The 18,755-nt window shown below is 42.2% G+C and overlaps 1 long non-coding RNA gene across 1 annotated transcript; it reads left to right on the top strand.

The window, feature by feature from the left end:
- Positions 1-3,993: 3,993 nt before the first annotated feature.
- On the top strand, positions 3,994-16,471 carry LOC138447265 (uncharacterized). The gene is made up of 4 exons (XR_011259758.1): positions 3,994-4,107; positions 13,283-13,492; positions 13,644-13,798; positions 15,404-16,471. It is a non-coding gene; the product is annotated as an uncharacterized lncRNA (long non-coding RNA).
- The last annotated feature ends 2,284 nt before the right edge of the window (positions 16,472-18,755 follow it).

Raw genomic sequence — 18,755 nt, 5'->3', positions numbered from 1 at the left:
CCCTCTATTTGGGGGAACTTCCCACTGCATGAGTCAAAGTAAGCCTTACATCCCACTAGGGAAGTAGAAGGGTCTAGAGATTAATCTTTTCCCCTGCTTGCTCTTAGTTAGAACAAGGGCAAATGACCTAAACTTTAAATTGTGAATAAATGGAGCAAAGATGAATGGAAAGTTAGGATCCCTGTGCATTTGGAGGATTGGTCTAAGGCATTCCGGTTGGATTTTCCTGCTAAAAGATGAGTATCCAATATTCTGCTCCTTAGGCTCCATCCCTACCTCAGATTTTGTCTAGTTCTCCAGCTTCTGGTAAATTCTTGGTAGCCTTGTAATCGCTTTTCTCTTTACAATAACCAGAGTTGTTTTCTGCTCCTGGCAACCCAGATCTGACTGTACATACCTGTTTTTTTTTTTATTCTGTTTTTTAAAAATATTTTTATTTTTTGGCTGTGTTGGATCTTAGTTGGGCCATGCAGGATCGTCCATCTTTGTTGCAACATGAGGGATCTAGTTTCCTGACCAGGGATTGATCCTGAGCCCCTCTATTGGGAGTGCAGAGTCTTAGCCGCTGGACCATCAGGGAAGTCCCTTACACATAAGTCCATTTCAACTGTTGCAGGGATATCATAACAACTACAGGCTGGAAAGTGCTGAACTTGGTGAAGGAGAACAGACTCTAGTGACATAGGCCTGAGTTCTCATCTTGGATCTGCTGCTTATTAGTCAGGTCATCTTCCATATGCTCCTTATCTGGTTTGGGCATCATTTCTTCATCTAGAAAATGAGGCTGTTGCTCACAAGGTTGTTATGAGGGTTAAACAACAGTGGTAAAGTGCCTCCTGTGGAAAAGTACATGGTAAATGTTGGCCATCATGTTAATCATTTTTTTTGGTGTGGGGTAGGGGTGAGGAAGATGATGATTCTTAACTTCAAGAAATCTGTAGTCTTGAGTCTGGCTCCTGGTCACCAGTTCTTCCCAAATTTCCATGGTGCAGATACAGGGACAGATAGTATCACAACAAAAGGTAATTATCGCATGGGTCCAGAAAATGAGTGTAAGTACAGTCGTCAGTCATTTAACTATTAATAGTAAGATTCACAGATAGTTGTTCAGGTCTTTATTGAGCTCCTATGATGTGCTATGGCCTTCAGTAAGCATGGCTTCAGTGGAGTCTAATCAAAGTGCGTATATTTGGAAAAGAAACACGCACTCTTTAAGACAGCCAGGTTAATTCTCCAGCCTAGAAGAAACAAATTCCTCTCAAAACCATCCTCTTTCAAATACATTTCTGAATATTAAGTAGTTTATTTTCCCAGGGACTTTAAGGCCAGGAAGTAGATATCCTGTAAGTGTGGTTATTGTGAATCATTTCCCAGATTTCTGGGCTTCCATGAAAAATGAAAAAAAAGTTTCTAAACTTGCAGAGATGACAGCTCAATCCTCCACAGACATTTGACCCCACTATGGAGCAGACAGCCTGTGAGACCTACCCTGGGCCGAGACATGCACAACCCAGATAATTTTTGAGCGTGTTCAATATGCCAGCCACTGGGCAAGGCACAAAGGGAATGCAACAGTGAATCAAAGAGGATGGCCCCCACTCTCTTGATGCTTACTCTGTGGTGGGGAAGGGAGATATTTAGCAAATAATTAAATCAATATTCATGCAATGGCAAATTGTGATAAGTACTCTGTAGGAAAAATGTAGGGACCTACAAGGTCATGTGATAAGGGGCACTGAGCAAGCCTAGATGGTTGAGGAAGGTTTTCATGGGTAAAATTCCTCTTGAGCTATGATCTTAAGGATTAGTAGTGGCCAAAGGGAAGAAGGGAGGAAGGAGTAGGTTAGGCAGAAAGAAGAACATAGATGAAGGTCCTACAATGGGAGGGAGCAAGGCCTGGGTATCTACCTCCTGAGGAGTTGTGGAAAACACGTGAGAAACTACGTGTAATCGTCAATAATTATGAGCTGATTGATAATGTTAATAAAAACTAACAATTGTTAAGCCCTTTTTATGTTGCAGAAACTTTTTAAATGTATTAATAAGGTTAATTAACACTAGCTGCTAAAGACTTCCCTGGTGGTCCAGCAGCAAAGACTCTGTGTTCCCAATGCAGCAGGCAATTCCCTGGTCAGGGAACCAGATCCCACAGGTCCAAACTAAGAGTCTGCAGGCTGCAATGAAGATCAAAGATCCTGTGTGCTAGTTAAGACCAAGCGCAGCCAAATAAATAAATAACAAATATTGGAAAACCAAAAACAAAAACAAAAACCCACCAGCTGCTATAGCACAGAACTCCAAAACTCTGTGGTTTAGTGCAACAAAGATTTATTTCCCCCTCACCTCACAGTGAGTTGGGCAGCTCTCCTGGGCAATCTCTTCCAAGTAGTGACTCAAGGATCCAGGCCCCTTCTATCTTGGAGCCCCATAGCTCCCCAGGGCCTCCTGGAAATTCTTCCTTAGAACTTTTCCATCCAACGACCCAACTGGTGACGAAAAAGAATGTGGAAGATTGTGTAAGATGTTTGGGGGCCAAGTATATAAGTCACATACAACACATCTACCCTCATCCAACTGGCTAGAACCCTGTCATCTGGCCCTAATTTGACTGCCATGGAGGCCAGGAAATGCAGTGTGACTGCAAAACCTGCTCTTGATCATACCCAATATTTGTCAATAAATCGAAGGGGATTAAGAAAAGGTTGAGGGAAGTCCTTTGGACAGCAAGGAGATCAAACCAGTCAATCCTAGAGGCAATCAACCCTCAATATTCATTGGAAGGACTGATGCTGAAGCTGAAGCTCTAACACTTTGGCCACCTGATGCAAAGAGCTGACTCACTAGAAAAGACCCTGCAGCTGGGAAAGATTGAGGACAGGAGGAGAAGGGGGCAACAGAGAACGAGCTGCTTGGATGAAACATCACCAACTCAATGGACATGAGTTTGAGCCAACTCCAGGAGATAGTGAAGAACAGGGAAGTGCGGCATGCTGCAGTTCGTGGGATCACAGAGTCAGACAGGACTTGGCAACCGAACAGCAGCTAGTGGTTAGGATTCAGTGCTTTCACTGCTGGGGTCTGGATTCAGTCCCTGGTTGGGGAACTAAGACCCTGCAAGCTGTGTGGAATAGCCACACAAAAAAACAAAACAAAAAAAAAAAAAAAAAAGAAGAAGAAGAAGGTTGAGAAGCTGCATAAAGATAGGGAGTAATTTATGAAGAGCTGAATTTATGTGGAAAAAAATAAAGCAACAGGCATGATTCCTTCCCCTTTTTCTTCTTCTAACCTGACCACAGTTCACATGTTCTAAACCTGACGGGAAATTTCCTATCCACGGTAGACTTTGGCCTCTGGAGGGACAAGGTTAGGGAAAGAGAAGACCAGGAATGAAGAACTGGAGGGGAAGAAAGAGAGGAGGATCTTAAATAGCAGACAGTTTCTTAGAACGTAGAGGAGGAGAAGAAATCATCAAAAGCTGAATGGAGCGCTCTCAGGTAGCACCCAGACTACATTCAGGTGTTGGAAAGAGTGTGTGGGCTGCTGGAGAGCCTAGAATGACCAAGCATCAAAGAAGAGAGAAAGCGTTTGGTGATTTGAGGAGTGTGACATTACTCTAGACAGGATTTCGAGGTCTGAGGTGGTGAGAGCGGATGATAGATAACAAGAGTGAGGTCTGTGGAGGCGTCTATTCAGACAGTGAACTGCGTTTTGCCTGCTTCCATCTTATTTTACCTCTTTCTAATCATGACAACAGTCCTGTTTGAACAAGCACCCTGGTCAGTCCCATTTGCCAAAGGTCAAATGACTGGCAAGTGGCCAAGGCATTTGACTTGAGTCATTCTTCTTCTAAGAGTCCAGGCTAGAATGGGTGTGCCCGGGCTGCATGGAGGTTTAATTACGTGCTGGTATTGATGCAGTGGAAACGCACACAGCATAGTCCATTACTTCTAACAGTCTGGGCATTAAACACTTTCTCCTTTACCTTTGCTCCAGGCTCCCGCTTAGAGAATCTTTACATCCTTAAGGACAATCTACTTGTTTCCACTTGGACAACTTGGAGAGGAAGAACACGCACTCCTGGAAAGCTCTTTCTTACTCACAGCCAAGGTGAGCCAAGTGAAAAGTAGGCTCCATTTTCCCCAGAGTGACAGTTCATTTAATTCCAGCAATAAACTGGCTTCCAGGAAGAAAGGACTGTTTAAAGGTCTGTGTCAATTACATAGTGATTATGAAATTCATGATATGACTAATCCAGTGGCTGAGCCTATGATTATCTGACATAATCCGAGCGTGTAACACTCTCTTTGGTTCCTATGAAAGAGAAGTCAGTTTGTGTCTGTGCTACGCTGCATATGACTTCCCCCCTTTCCTAGATCTCATCTCTCTATGAAAGACAGTGAATGTTTATCAAATGAATTAAACTCAGTGTCCTGGAAGCTGTCAGGTTTACTTTTCTTGGATGACCAAGATCTGGGAATTTCAGTGTGTTGCTTTATGTAATCTGAAGTATCATAAAGGCCTTTGACCTTGAAGACATTTTTTAATGATGTGCATATCTTTGCCAGTGATTAGACTACAAGCTATTATGATGTCATAACTTCCTGGAGAACTTCTTCTTTATTCATTTTTGGACATTTTACAATTTTTTTTTCCTCTTAAGAATACTTTGTAAATGGTAACTAAAACTCATTTGTAACAGGCACTTATAAATGTACCAGCTTTTAAAATCAGGTGGTAAAAAATTACTGCCCAAACTCTGAGGTCATTGATTGTTGTTTTGTTTAGAGAAAAGTCTATGACACTGATTGTTTGGAGAGGAGTCTGACAATCTCTGAATGCTTGCCACCTCTCAGTCCCTTTCAGAGAAAAATGTTTGTGGTTCCTATGCACTGGGGGCTATGTTTTGGGTCCTGTGGTCATGCTTCCTTGGCCAAAGCCAAGGATTGGCTAAGGATTGGCACGTGACTCAAAAGTTGTCCTTTGTAGGCTAGATAGCAGCCAATGAGATGTCCTGATACAAGAGCATGACAGAAAAGGAGGACTTTCTGAAGGATGGTGTCTGGTTAAATCTGACTGTAAGAGATGCTGAGATAATTAGTAAGAAATAGAGGAAGTAGAGACAGTCATGATATCAGTGAAGTCTAGAGTCACAAGCAAAAGATCTGTTGCTGAGAGGCCAGAAATATAATCAGGTATCTGTGTTGTATCTCAAATGCCAGTTGGTTTTATTTCCTATTCTCTAATCTCTCCATGTAACCTTATAATAAGCCCCCACTGACTGAGAAAACATGATTAGAACTCTGGTTCTTGACCTCCACCCCATGTCCATATCCCAATCCCCAGAATGTGTGAATGTTACCATATAGGGCAAAAGGGATGTCAAAAATACTTTAAAGGGATGTTAAAGATTTTGAGATGAACAAACTGTCCTGGATTATCCAACTGGGCTCAGTGTAATCCTAAAATCCCCATAAGAAGAAAGCAGGAGGGTCAGAGTCAGTAGTAGGGGTTGCAGCCATGAAAACAAGAGATTGAAGTGATGTGAGGAAAGGGCCAGGAGGCAAGGAATGCAGGCAACCTGAAAAAAGCAAGGAAACAGATTCTCCCCTGAAATTTCCAGAAGGAACAAATCCTGTGGACGCTTGGCTAAATCCCGGTAAAACTGATTTCAGACTTCTGATGTCTAGAACTGGAAGGATAATACATCTGTGTGGCTTTAAGTCACTAAATTTGTGACAACTATTACAGCAGCGCTAGGAAACAAATATACCATCTGACCGACTAAGCCAGGAGTCCATCCAGCATTTTTATGAATGTTTTTGGAGAAAGACAGAAGTAACTTAAGCACTTGACAGTTCCACCTATTGGTTCAGGATTGTGGGAAGTTCCCTGATCTGCACTAAAGTGATCACTTTACTTTGCCAGGAGGATGTAAAGGGGGAAAATGGGAAATCAGGTATTAAATGACAAGCGAATTGTCAAGGATGGTCTCTGTCTCACTCAGAGAAGATGCCTTTAAGAGCAGTGTTTGCAGGAGGAAAGAATTTTATGTTATGATTTTAAAACAAGAACAAAAACAGATGAGAACCCTGGTAAAACTGAAACCACACTTCACCCAGGACTCTACCCATCGCACTGTCATTTTTTGTCAATTCAAAATCTGTCTGGAGATGGGTCTCAGTGCCCTTGTTAGTGTCTTTCAAGGCATTCTTATCATTATAATTGAGCACACTCCTGGGTGCCATTCTAGAGGGTAGGATGTTAATAACTGTATACAACACACTGAGCCAAGTACATATACACACTAACTGACTTTCTGGGATCCCCTTTCTGCTGCTGAAGAAAATTAAGCCTTAAAAACAACAACAAAACAAGTTTCCATTCATGTGGTATCTTTTAGGGTGAATGCATTTTGAAGGTTTTTATACATTCTGATCTTGATCCCTTTAGGAAACGGAATATACTTAGTAAAGAAAACGTTTTGACTGTGGTGATTAGTTTTGTTCTGATAATTATGTATTCATCGCTTGATAATCACTGTGTCCTTAGTTGCAGGCAACAGAATTCACTCCAGCTAGTTTTAACAGAACAAGATCAGAACAGGCTACTAGGTAGGCTAGAGGATTTTCATCAGTGCCAGGAAAACAGGCTGACATACCACACAGCCAGAACAGTCTCTGGAGAAATGCCCAACCATAAACGGCACTGTTCTCATGGAGACACCATTGAGGCTGCTTACCACTCAACACCTATGACTCTAGGCACTGGACACTGGAATCTTTTTTTGTTTTAGCTGCATCAGGCTGCATGGAACCCTGCTGAATCAGGGATGGGACACTCTCTGCAGTGGAAGTGTGTGAGGGGCAGAGTCCTGGGTGAAGTGTGGTTTCAGTTTTACCAGGTTTCTCATCTATTTCTGCTCTTGTTTTAAAATCACAACATAACCACTGGACTGCCCGGGGAGTTCTGGACACTAGAACTTTTACCAAAGCTTCTCCACTGTCATTCTCAAAAGAAAACGGATCCACCCACATGAAACTGTCACTTCATTTGAGTCACTGTCACCTTTATGGGGCACACTTGCACAGACTCAGCAGAACCTGGGTCCTATGTAAAACCTTAGTTACAAAGGAATTCAGGTGCTGGGGGTTTTAGAAAGGGTCGGAGTGGATGTTGTGGGAGCCAGTCCATTAAATCTGTCACAACGACCACACCTACTTCAGGTATTAATAATTTGTGTGGCAGAATGGTAGTAATTATGAGGATCACAACAAAAATAATAGCTAGCATATTTTGGAATGCTTTCGGTGTGTCCAGCCCTCTTCTAAATATTTTCTGTGCATTATCTCATTTAATCCTCAAAGAAAATCTATGAAGTCAGTACTCTTTGTACCCTTGCCTCATAAGTGAAGACACTGAAGCACAGCAAGTTTATGAACTGACTCCAAGTTTCAGTCAGTAGAGTCAGGATTCAAACTCAGGTTTGTCTAAAATGAAGGTCTGTGCTTTCAGCTAGTGTACTGATGATGCTTTATACATATATTTATATTGATTTTTTAAAGTTCATTTGTAAAGGCCAGCTTTACTAGCTAATCTGTGTTTCCCAAATTTCTAGAAGTCTTTTGCAAACACTGGGACTCTGATACTTGTGTAAATGGAAAAAGTATATTAGGTATTTTTTAAATAATTAATCTATTTACTCGGCTGTGCTGGGTCTTAGTAGCTGCACATGAGACCTTCAGTCTTCGTTGTGGCATGCAGGGTTTGTGGGATATAGTTCCCTGATCAGGGACCCCTGCATTGGGGGCACAGAATCTTAGCCCCTGGACCCCAGGGAGATCCCAAATATTTGATCTTCTGTATGTGGAATCTAAGCGAGGAGTGCATCTGACTGGTTCTGGTTTACATCACCTTTGTGTCAGATCTAAGGTGACAAGCCAATAATAGGAGTTGCACCAAGTGGAAAAGGTAAACTAACAAACTGACCTTTGAAGAGAATGGAAAAAGCATTACATTTCTATATCTAGCACAGCCTATAGTGGGTGCATTATTTGAAGGAGGGGGAACCCTTAAAAAGACTATTTTTAGGCAAAACTTAAATTATTTTCTTCTCTTCATTTCGAAAGCCAGATTCAGCCAGACAAGACAGGGTGTATACCATTGCACATGGGTCCTGTTGCCTTTTGAGCCTCTGGGTTGAAGAGCAAGCGCAATTCGCATTCCAAGGTGTGAATTATTTCCTCACTGTATGAGGCCCTGCAACATCTTCTTGTGATTACAAAGGCAACTTTCGGAAGTTGTAAAGTGTACACAGTAAAGGCATACAGAAAAGTTCTTAAAAGTTATAAATCCAAACATTTCATAGTGCTTAGAACCCATTTAATTACAGAACGGGAGACAGTTTCCAAAGAGCTTGTGGTTCAGTGACTTCCCACATCTTGTTTCTGTTAATACAAAGCAAAACAAAAAACTAAGACCCAAACCAGCTCCACTGGAATCATCCTTTAAACTCATTCTAAACTTGTGTCATCCTATTGAATTGAATTCCACAGGGAACAGGGCCCAGAAAATCCCTGGACCTCCTGTGTGAATGCTAAGTCACATCTAACTCTTAGTGATCCCGTGGACTCTAGCCAGCCAGGTTCCTCTGTCCATGGAATTTCCCAGGCAAGAATACTGGAGTGGGTTGTCATTTCCTTCTCCAGGGATCTTCCCAACCCAGGGATTGAACCTGTGTCTCTTGAGTCTCCTGCATTGGAAGGTGGGTTCTTCACCACTTAACGCCATCTGAGAGGCCTGAACCTCCTGGTTACTGGTAAAGATATGGGTCCTCCCCTGAACTGGCTTCCTTAAAGCTAAGGTATTTTCTTTTTTGCACACAGAGCAGTATTTTTCAAAATGTACTACGGAAATCACTGGGAGGGTCTGTGGGGTGTACATACTTAAGCTTTAAATGGTGTACGGAAAAGTACTTCTATATTTTTACACTTTTTAGTTTAAATGTAAACTAAGAAAATATATAGCATCCAATGTCAGATTCATGGATATGATTGCTTATAACAGTAAAGAATTTTAAAAAGGCAGGAATCACAGCAAGGAACTACATTATGAAGCAAGTAATTGTCAAATAAACCAATCAAATGCTACTTTAGTCAGCAAAACCAAGAATTGCTCAGATGATGGAAGTGTGAGAAACTATCAAAGGAAATATTGACTGGATTCAGGTACCTACTCTGTTATTTTCCAGCTGGGGGGATCTTTTTAAAATTTTAATTAATTAATTAACTATTCTGGCCTCACCATGTGGCATGTGGGATCTTAGTTCCCTGATCAGGATCAAACATGTGCCCCTGGTTTGGGGCATGGAAGCATGAAGTCTTAACCACTGGACTGCCAGGGAAGTCCCAATTTAATTTTTATTTTTTAATACAGTTTAAATATTTACTCCATTTACAGTTATCACAAGATATTGGCTATATTCTCCATGTTGTTTAACACATCCTTGTAGCCTGTCTTACATCCAGTAGTTTGTACCTCCTAATCCCCCACTGAGTTGGGGAGATCTTGAATGAGCCACTTTCCCCTAGTGAACTTGAGACTGTAAAATAAGAAGACACTAGAAAAAATGCAGGAATATGGGGGATGTTCTTATTCCAGGAGTCCAGGGCTCCCCAGGGTGTCAGAAATGTCAGCTGAGAAAGAAGGATGAGGCCAGCTGTCTAGGCTCCACCCCCCAGAGCAGCTTTCATCGGTTTTACACATCAGGCTTCTAACAGAAATTGGTTTGAAAACAAGGCTTCACTGATTTTTATTTTTTTAAGTTTGAAAACGTTCTTCTCAGCCTGAAAAGATAATACTATTTTTATATTTTGCTTTTATAAGCCATAACTAACCAAAAAGCTGATGATATTTAAATAAACCTGATAAGAATGAAGCTTGTTTCAGGAGTTTTGGCCAAATAATAATGGATAACATGTTTTAATCACACAATACATACCAGGCAATGTGCTATAGGTCCAATGAACCTTGAAGAAACAAAATTGAAAACAAAACCAGGGAACTCCCTGGTGGTCCAGTGGTTAGAACTCGATGCTTTCACGGCTGAAGCCAGGGAACTTAGATCCTGCAAGCCACGTGGCATATCCAAAAAAAAAAAAAGGCGCTATGAAGTAGGTATTATTAATATAATCAACTCCATTTTATGGATGAGAACACTGAGTCTCAGAGAGGTTCCATGCTTAGCTTAGGTCACCCAGTTTGTTTCTGATCAGGATATAACCCAGACCAGACAGTCTGACTCCAAACCCTTCCCCTATATTGCTGTTTTTTACCTGGGAGGAGAGAGCGAGGTGCCCTAGTCTGAGGGTGGGTATCCTGGAGGATAGGAGATCTCTAGCAACACAGCCATCCAGGTAAGTCCACTTATCTCAACTTCATATACAGCTGCTCTGTACAATTCCACTTACTCAGAATCCACAAACCAATTTTCAAAGACTCTTCCCATTCATCTAGTTGTTTGACAGCCATGGTCCAGGCATGTTGCTTTTGGCCAAATGATGGGTGATGGTTGGACGGCATCACTGACTCAAAAGATATGAGTTTGAGTAAGCTCCAGGAGATAGTGAAGGACAGGGAACCCTGGCATGCTGCAGTCCATGGGGTTGCAAAGAATTGGACACAACTTAGTAACTGAACAATAACAACAGCAGCAATAGAGTGTTTACCTTATTACCAAATACCACTCTAAGTGCTTTACAGTGAGTAACTGGTTGATTCCTTATCAAGGAATCAATAACCCTATGAGGTAGGTACTATCATTATCCCTCTTTTATTTTTATTTATTTATTTATTTTAATATTTATTTTATTCATTTGACTTCACAGGGTCTTAGTTGCTGCACACAGATCTTCAGTCTTCGTTGTGGCATGCAGAACCTTTTAGTTGTGGTATGCAAGCTCTTAGTGGCAGCATGTGATCTCTAGTTCCCTGGCCTGGGATTGAACCAGGTCCCCTGCTTTGGGAGTGAAGAGTCTTAGCTACTGGACCAGCAGGGAAGTCCCCATTGTCCCTGTCTTAAAGATGAGGAAACTGAGGCCAGATTCTATATTGAAAACCAAGACTCTGTAGCTCTAATTGATGGGTACCTCTTAACCACCACGTGCTGGTGCTTCCCAACAGGAAAGGGTTAACAAAAAGTAATCACAGAAGGTCAGAAGTGGGAAGTCACCTTAATTCTTTTTTTCTGTTTTCAATTGAAGTATAGCTGATTTCGGCTTCCCCAGTGGCTCAGCGGTAAAGAATCTGCCTGCAGTGCAGGAGCAGCAGGAGACTTGGGTTCAATCCCTGGGTCAGGAAGATCCCCTGGAGAAGGGCACGGCAACCCACTCCAGTATTCTTGCCTGGAGAATCTCATGGACAGAGGAGCCTGGTGCGCTATAGTCCATAGCATCACAAAGAGTCAGACACGACTGAAGCAACTTAGCAGGCACACGTAGCATAGCTGATTTACAATCTTGTGTTAGTTTTTGGTATACAGCAGAGTGATTCAGTTTTATGCATATATTCTTTTCAGATTCTTTTCCATTGTAATTTATTACAAGATATGGGATACAGTTCCCTGTGCTACCCAGGAAGACCTTGCCGTTTATCTCCTATATACATAGTAATTTGCAATTTAGGACTTTGGAGAAGGCAATGGCACCCCACTCCAGTACTCTTGCCTGGAAAATCCCATGGATGGAGGAGCCTGGTAGGCTGCATGGGATTGCAAAGAGTTGGGCACGACTGAGCGACTGCACTTTCAATTTTCACTTTCATGTGTTGGAGAAGGAAATGGCAACCCACTCCAGTGTTCTTGCCTGGAGAAGCCCAGGGACGGAGGAGCCTAGTGGGCTGCTGTCTATGGGGTCACACAGAGTTGGACACGACTGAAGTGACTTAGTAGTAGCAGATACATCTTAATTCTTTATGGTCCTCCAAGACTATCAAATGCCTCTTAAAATGTTCCTTCATGGTTTGTGTTGCTGGGCTGTTGATTCTCTTCACCGTAGTGCCTTTTGAGGATCCCCCAGGCTCAGGGTCTCAATAAGCGAATCATTAGAGAGGGCAGGATGCGGAGTCTCTGCCCAAATCCTCCCAGACATATACATATATTTTTTACCATTTGGGTCATTTCTCCCCAGCTTCAAGTGTGCTTTTGTTTACAATGGCCTCACCTGTGACTCTTCTTTGGGAACCTAATCTGAGGCTTCAGAAGCCCCTCTTTCCTCCAGGGCAGGGTTTCGGAAGTTCCTAGCAGTTCTCATCCTCCTAAGGTGGTCCTTAATTGATGACCACAGGTGCAGAGTGCAAGGGCCTTGCACAGGTGTGACTTGCATTCTAGAATCCCTGGCATTGCCAGGCCAGATGGCAGCCTCACTGGTCTCTTCCTTTCTGCCTTTCGCCCACTCCTTTACTGATTTCTCCTGGGAGCCTTCCTTAATAAATCATGTGCACACAGTTTCTCACCTCAGGCTCTGGTTCGGAGGAGCCCAACCTAAAAAAACACTTTTTTAAAAAGAAGCACACTTCAAGGTGTCAAAAGAAATAGTGCTCCCTGGTTTCAGGGTGATGGAATAGAGCCAGGCCTGTTTCTTCTTAGCATCCTGATGAATTTAATGTTCAATGGAGCATTTTATTTAAACTTTCATTCATCTTTGTAAGAGTTAACAGTGCCCAATCTTTTTTTTTTTTAAATATTTATTTATTTAATTTACTTATTTGGTTGCGCTGGGTCTTAGTTGCAGCATGCTGTATCTTTGATCTTTGGCATGTGGGATCCTTAGCTTCAGCATGTGGGATCTAGTTCCCTGACCAGAAATCGAACCCAGGCTCCCTGCGTTGGGAGTGTGGAGTCTTAGTCACTGGTAAAATCTTCACAAACATTATCTCACAAAAACCTCAAAGTCCAACGCTGTGAGGCAGGTACTACAGTGACCCAATCTTATAAATAAGAATAGGCTCAGAGAGGCTGATTTTCTTGCCCAGGGCCATACAGCTCGGAAATAGCCAACCTGGCCTTCAAACACAGGCTCAAGCCGCACACTTAATCCAGTCTCCCATTCTGCCCTCCAAAGTATTGCGTATGACAAATTGAATAGTCTGGATCTCAAATATGTCCTTTAAAAACCTACCATGTCTCTGAATTAAAATGAGAAGATCGAAAATAGTTCTTTCTTGGATATTTCCAAATTGTGATTTTTTTCTTCTGCCTATGCAGCACCTAAATCTCATTTCTATTTAGTTGGAATTCCACCCTTGGAAGGTCTGGAAGGTCTTGAAGGTCTTGAAGGGAGGGCCCCTGCCTGCAGCAGAAGCTCAAAGAGGCCAGAAGTCCCTATTCTGCTTTCTGGCTCAGCCAACGGGATGTTCCAGCCGGGAGTGATGCTACGGAGGGGTGATGACGCACAGACCCGGGAGCCCTTGGAGAGCACTCACAGCGGTGCCTGTGGCCGTGAGTAATGTTCCTGTGTCTTGTCTTTGGCTGGGCTTCCTGCTGACTCACCCCCACTGGTTCCTGCCTGTTTCCTGGGGCCCATCACCCTGCTTCCCCATCCGTTCTGTGACCCATCAATATCCTTTCAGGACTCTCTGTTTCTCTTCAGGTAAACTGCAGGTGGCCTCTGAATGTGTGCAACCAAGAACCTGACCAATATGAAATTATTCCCCACATTTGGAATTCCACAGGACGAAGATAAACCCTTATCTTAGACTTCCACAGATGATAAAGAATATACTCTTTTCTGGGATCCAAGACAAGGTACGTCTTTGTACTTGCGTAACAATCATCTTTTGTACCTTAGGGCTATAAGGAGGTTTCTTGTGAAGGAGAGACGCTGTCAGTAATACTCTAAATATTTTTTTAAAAAAACAGACACACACACACAAGATAAAGGTGTTATCTGACAATGATGAAGAGAGTCACTAACTCTGTTCCTAATGAAACATGCTATGGAAAGGGCATTAAAAAAATACTTATTTGTATTTATTTATTTGTCTGCTCCAGGTCTTAGTTGTGGCATGCAGGATCTTTAGTTGTAGCATAGAACTCTTAGTTGCAGGATGCAGGAGCTAGTTCCCTGACCGGGAATCAAAACTGGGCCCCCTGCATAGGGAGCCTGGATTCTTAGCCACTAGACCATCAGGGAAGTCCTTGGAGAGAACATTTTGAAAATAGTTCTTTATTTCATAGTTACATGGCTTTTTCCTGAAAAAAACTTGTGTGCACACATAAAAATTCTCAGAGATGCACACTTTAAAATTTGAAAGTAAAACAATTTCACCCATTAAAGGTAAGAAAGAAATGTTTCAGTAGATTTTGAATCCATTTATTAGTTTAGACGCACAACTGATTGGACTCAGGGAAAATGGAAATATACTGAATGTGTTGCAAGAGCAGCAGCATCCTTGCAGAGTTAGTGACTGAGGCTGAAAAACTAATATCATTAGAGGAAACCTTTCAGTTACGGTAGCCGTTACAGAACTAACAAAATGGGCTTCCGTGGTGGTCCAGTGGTTAAGAATCCGCCTGCCAATGCAGGAGACATGGCTTGGATCCCTGGTCTGGGAAGTTCCCATACGCAGTGGAGCAACTAAACCCGTGCACCACAACTACTGAGCCCGAGTACCTAGAGCCCACGCTCTGCCACAAGAGAAGCCACTGCAACAAGTAGCCCAAGCACCGCAACTATAGAGTGGCCCCTCCTTACCGCAACGCACAGCACACACGCAGCAATGGAGACCCAGCGCAGCCATACATAAATAAAAAACGCATCTTTAAAAAAAGGAAGTAACAAAATAAACTGATATTTAGAACCAGAACTTTCAAAAGATCAATAAATCATGATGCTGAAAATCATGATAAAGCCCAATCATAATGCTCTCAGTAAAAATATTATTATAAACATTATTAATAATATTTTATAGCTTTATAATATATTTGTACATAATATATACTCTTTGTGACCCTATGGACTGTAGCTCACTAGGCTCCTCTGTCCATGGGGATTCTCCAGGCAAGAATACTGGAGTGGGTTGTCATGCCCTCCTCCGGGGGATCTTCCCAACCCTGGGATTAAACCCACATCTCTTATGTCTCCTGCATTGGCAGAAGGGTTCTTTACCACTAGCACCACCTGGGAAGCCCTATAATATATTAACTATCTTTAATAATATTGCTAATATCTGACATGCTAGTGAAAACAAAAAGTAACACATTATTAAATGAAATGAACAGTTTAGAATATATGTAGAATGTTTAAGTAAATAAACCTATACTGGGCATGAGTGTTAAATCGTTTTAGTGATAGGAATATGTCTTCAGAAAAGTTTGAGTACCACTGACCTAAACTATTATGTCATAAAGCAGAATGACGCTGTGAATTGAGAAGGTGGAGCCACAGTGCATAGCATTTCTCACACTCCTCTGGACATGGAATGTATGGAGAGATGAGTGTTTCAACAAGTCTTCTGTGAACAGTACAATGGTTAACAGAATGGACCTGCATCTCAGTCAGACGGGGCTGGATTTAACTGCCAGATTCACCACGCACTAGCTGAATGCCCTGAATACATTCCTACACCCTTTTGAGCTTCTGTTTCCTTACCTGCAAAAAGGAGCTAGGAACAGCCACCTCACAGGCTGTACACAATTTTTAAATGATACTGTACATAAGTGCCTTATATTGCATAGAAGCGCAGAATACCTGACACATTGTAAGCACTTCTTGAAAGGAAGCTTCTATTATGATAATAGAACGGCAGGATAATTTAGAGAGCTGTCTTTTTCTTGTAACTGCACTTCTACAGGGCAAGACTTGAGTCGTCTATCACAAGGCCTATCTAACACTTAGCTGCCATAGACAGACATGAATGAATGAAGAAGTGAAAGATAGTGAAAGTGAATTTAATTTCAGAATTCTCTGAAATTAAAGTTTGGGAGACAACTATAGCACCGAAGACTGAAGGAAAAACATTTCTTTCTCAGTTGTTTATAACTAGATAAATAACTAGATGAGAACCTTTAAATAACTAGATGAGAACACTCTATAGGATGAGTATTCATATTAGCTTTTGTTACCTAGACAATTGATAACAATTAGCCAGTAATTAATTGTTTCCAGCTGCTCCCCTTTGATTAATCATTCAGAGCAAATTTATTATGGTTCTCCTGTGGTTTGGTATTGCTAGGAGCCAGAAGCCTAGCACAACCTGAGATGAAGATAGGATGACGAGTGCTTTAAAGCTTCAGGGAGTGAGGCCTGGGGTGGCCAGGCAAAGTTCAGCCACGAGGGGATAAGGCCAGCTTCCTCCACCCCCTCCAGCTTTATTGAGGTATAGCTGACAAGAGGCAACATACTTATAGTATACAATGGGATGATTTGAGATATGTATACACTGTGAAATGATTACCACAATCAAGTTAACTAACTCATCCATTACCTCAGCTGTTTTTTGTTTGGTTGGTTTGGGGTTTTGTTTTTTTTTTGTAAGAATGTTTAAGATCTAGTGTCTTAGCAATTTCAAACATACACTACAGTATTATTATTTTTAATTTTCATTTGGCTGTAAGGGTCTGGTCCCCTGCATTGGGAACAGAGTCATAGCCACTGGACCACAAAGGAAGTCCCATAATACAGTATTATTGACGTCACCATGCTGTCCATGATATCCGTAGGACGTATTCATCTTGTAACTGAAGATTTGTACCCTTCAACCACCATCTTCCCACTTCCCCCACTCGCCAGCCATTGGCAACCATCATTTTCCTCTCTGTTTCTATGAGTTTGACTATTTTTTAGATTCCACATGTAAGTGATACCCTACAGTATTTGTCTTTGTCTGGCTCAGACGAGTTTTCAAAGGTAGACAGAAAAAAAATATTAGTTCAGGCCCAGATATAAAGAATGAAGTCATAATAGAGTCAATTTCTATTTCTTGTTTCCCTCTGCATGCTCTTCCCCAGCCCTGCTGTTCCTATTAATAGCTCTAACGATACTCCTGCTACTCTGATGGCATATTTATTGATCGATAAATAAATAAATCCTAGGCTTCATGTGGCCCAGCTTTAGGGGTGGTATTGCATTCAGAAAAAGAATGCAGCAACCAAAAATGAAAGATGCATTCTTCAATTTATAACTCATGGTAACACTTGAGGGAGTCACCGCTCTGTTCCCCTAGATCTCTAAACAGCAGCTGCTAATGTCCTCTCTCTTTTCTTAATACCCACTGGTGTCAACTGGGGTGGCATTCAGCTACAGGTAATGACACCTGTGGGGCTTCCCTGGTGGTGCAGAGGTTAAAGCGTTTGCCTGCAATGCGGGAGATCTGGGTTTGATCCCTGGGTTGGGAAGATCCCCTGGAGAAGGAAATGGCAACCCACTCCAGTAGTCTTGCCTGGAGAATCCCATGGACGGAGGAGCCTGGTGGGCTACAGTCCATGGGGTCACAAAGAGTCAGACACGACTGAGTGACTTAACTAACGACACCTGTACACACCAGTATAACTAAATGAAGTTTTCGTTTTCCTTGTTTTACCAGAACTTCAGGAGTAGGCAGTTCAGGGCCAATATCACTGCTTGAGGAATTGTCAGGGACCCCATTTTCCTTTAGTCTTTAGCAAAATGGCTACTTCACTCCAAGTAGGTATTTGAATACCTACTTTGAATCTGTGTAGAAAGAAGAAGAATGAAAAGGCTTCATGCATGCCAGCTGAGTGTATCTTCTTGTTTCAGGAAAATAATTCCAAAAATTTTTTGGAAACTCTACCTCTTAGAGTCCTATTTATATCTCATTGGGAGTACTGGGTCAGTTGGCCATCTTTTGTAGAAACAGAGTCTGGGAAGGCAAGGATTTTTGTTTATTTTTAAAGTGGACACATATTCCTCATGTTCCTAAGAACATAACTGAGGGGAAAAGGAAAGAATGATGGCCAGGCAACTGGCAGTGTGTGCTGTATTTTTCTCCACCAAAATGCTCCCCGAACCTCTGCTAACACACATGTAAACTCCCCTCTCATTGCTTCCTCTCTTTCCAGTACTACTTTCTTTTTACTTTTCGGAGTCAAACTGGATCTTTTTTATTCCAGCTTTTTGGGTGTTCTTTTAACCAACTGGGAAATACCTACTGGATGCCAGGCACCGTGCCAAGCCCTTTATTAGTATTATTTCATTTAACTCTCACGACAGCCTATGAAACACTGTGTATGTGCTAAGTTGTGTCCAACTTCTTGTGACCCCATGGACTGTAACCTGCCAGGCTCCTCTGTCTACAGAATTTCCCAGGCAAGAATACTGGAGTTGGATGCCATTTCCTACTCCAGGGGATCTTCCTGACCCAGGGATCAAACCCACATCTCTTGAATCTCCCGCATTGGCAGATGCGGGGGGGGGGGGGGGTTGGAGGGGTGGTTCTTTACCACTAACACCACCAAGCAGGTACTTTTATTATCATCCCATTAATAAATGTTGCTGAAGCTGAAACTCTAATACTTTGGCCACCTGATGCGAAGAACTAACTCACTAAAAAAGACCCTGATGCTGGGAAAGATTGAAGGCAGGAGGAGAAGGGGACAACAGAGGATGAGATGGTTGGATGACATTAATGATTCAATGGACATGAGTTTGAGTAATCTCTGGGAGTTGGTGATGGACTAGGAAGCCTGGCGTACTGCAGTCCGTGGGGTCGCAAAGAGTCAGACAGGGCTGAGCGACTGAACT

The sequence above is a fragment of the Ovis canadensis genome, chromosome 11 (genome assembly GCF_042477335.2).
Source record: "Ovis canadensis isolate MfBH-ARS-UI-01 breed Bighorn chromosome 11, ARS-UI_OviCan_v2, whole genome shotgun sequence".
Taxonomy (NCBI): domain Eukaryota; kingdom Metazoa; phylum Chordata; class Mammalia; order Artiodactyla; family Bovidae; genus Ovis; species Ovis canadensis.
The sequence above is the reverse complement of the archived record's forward strand: the minus strand, read 5'-3'. Positions and strand labels throughout refer to the sequence as shown.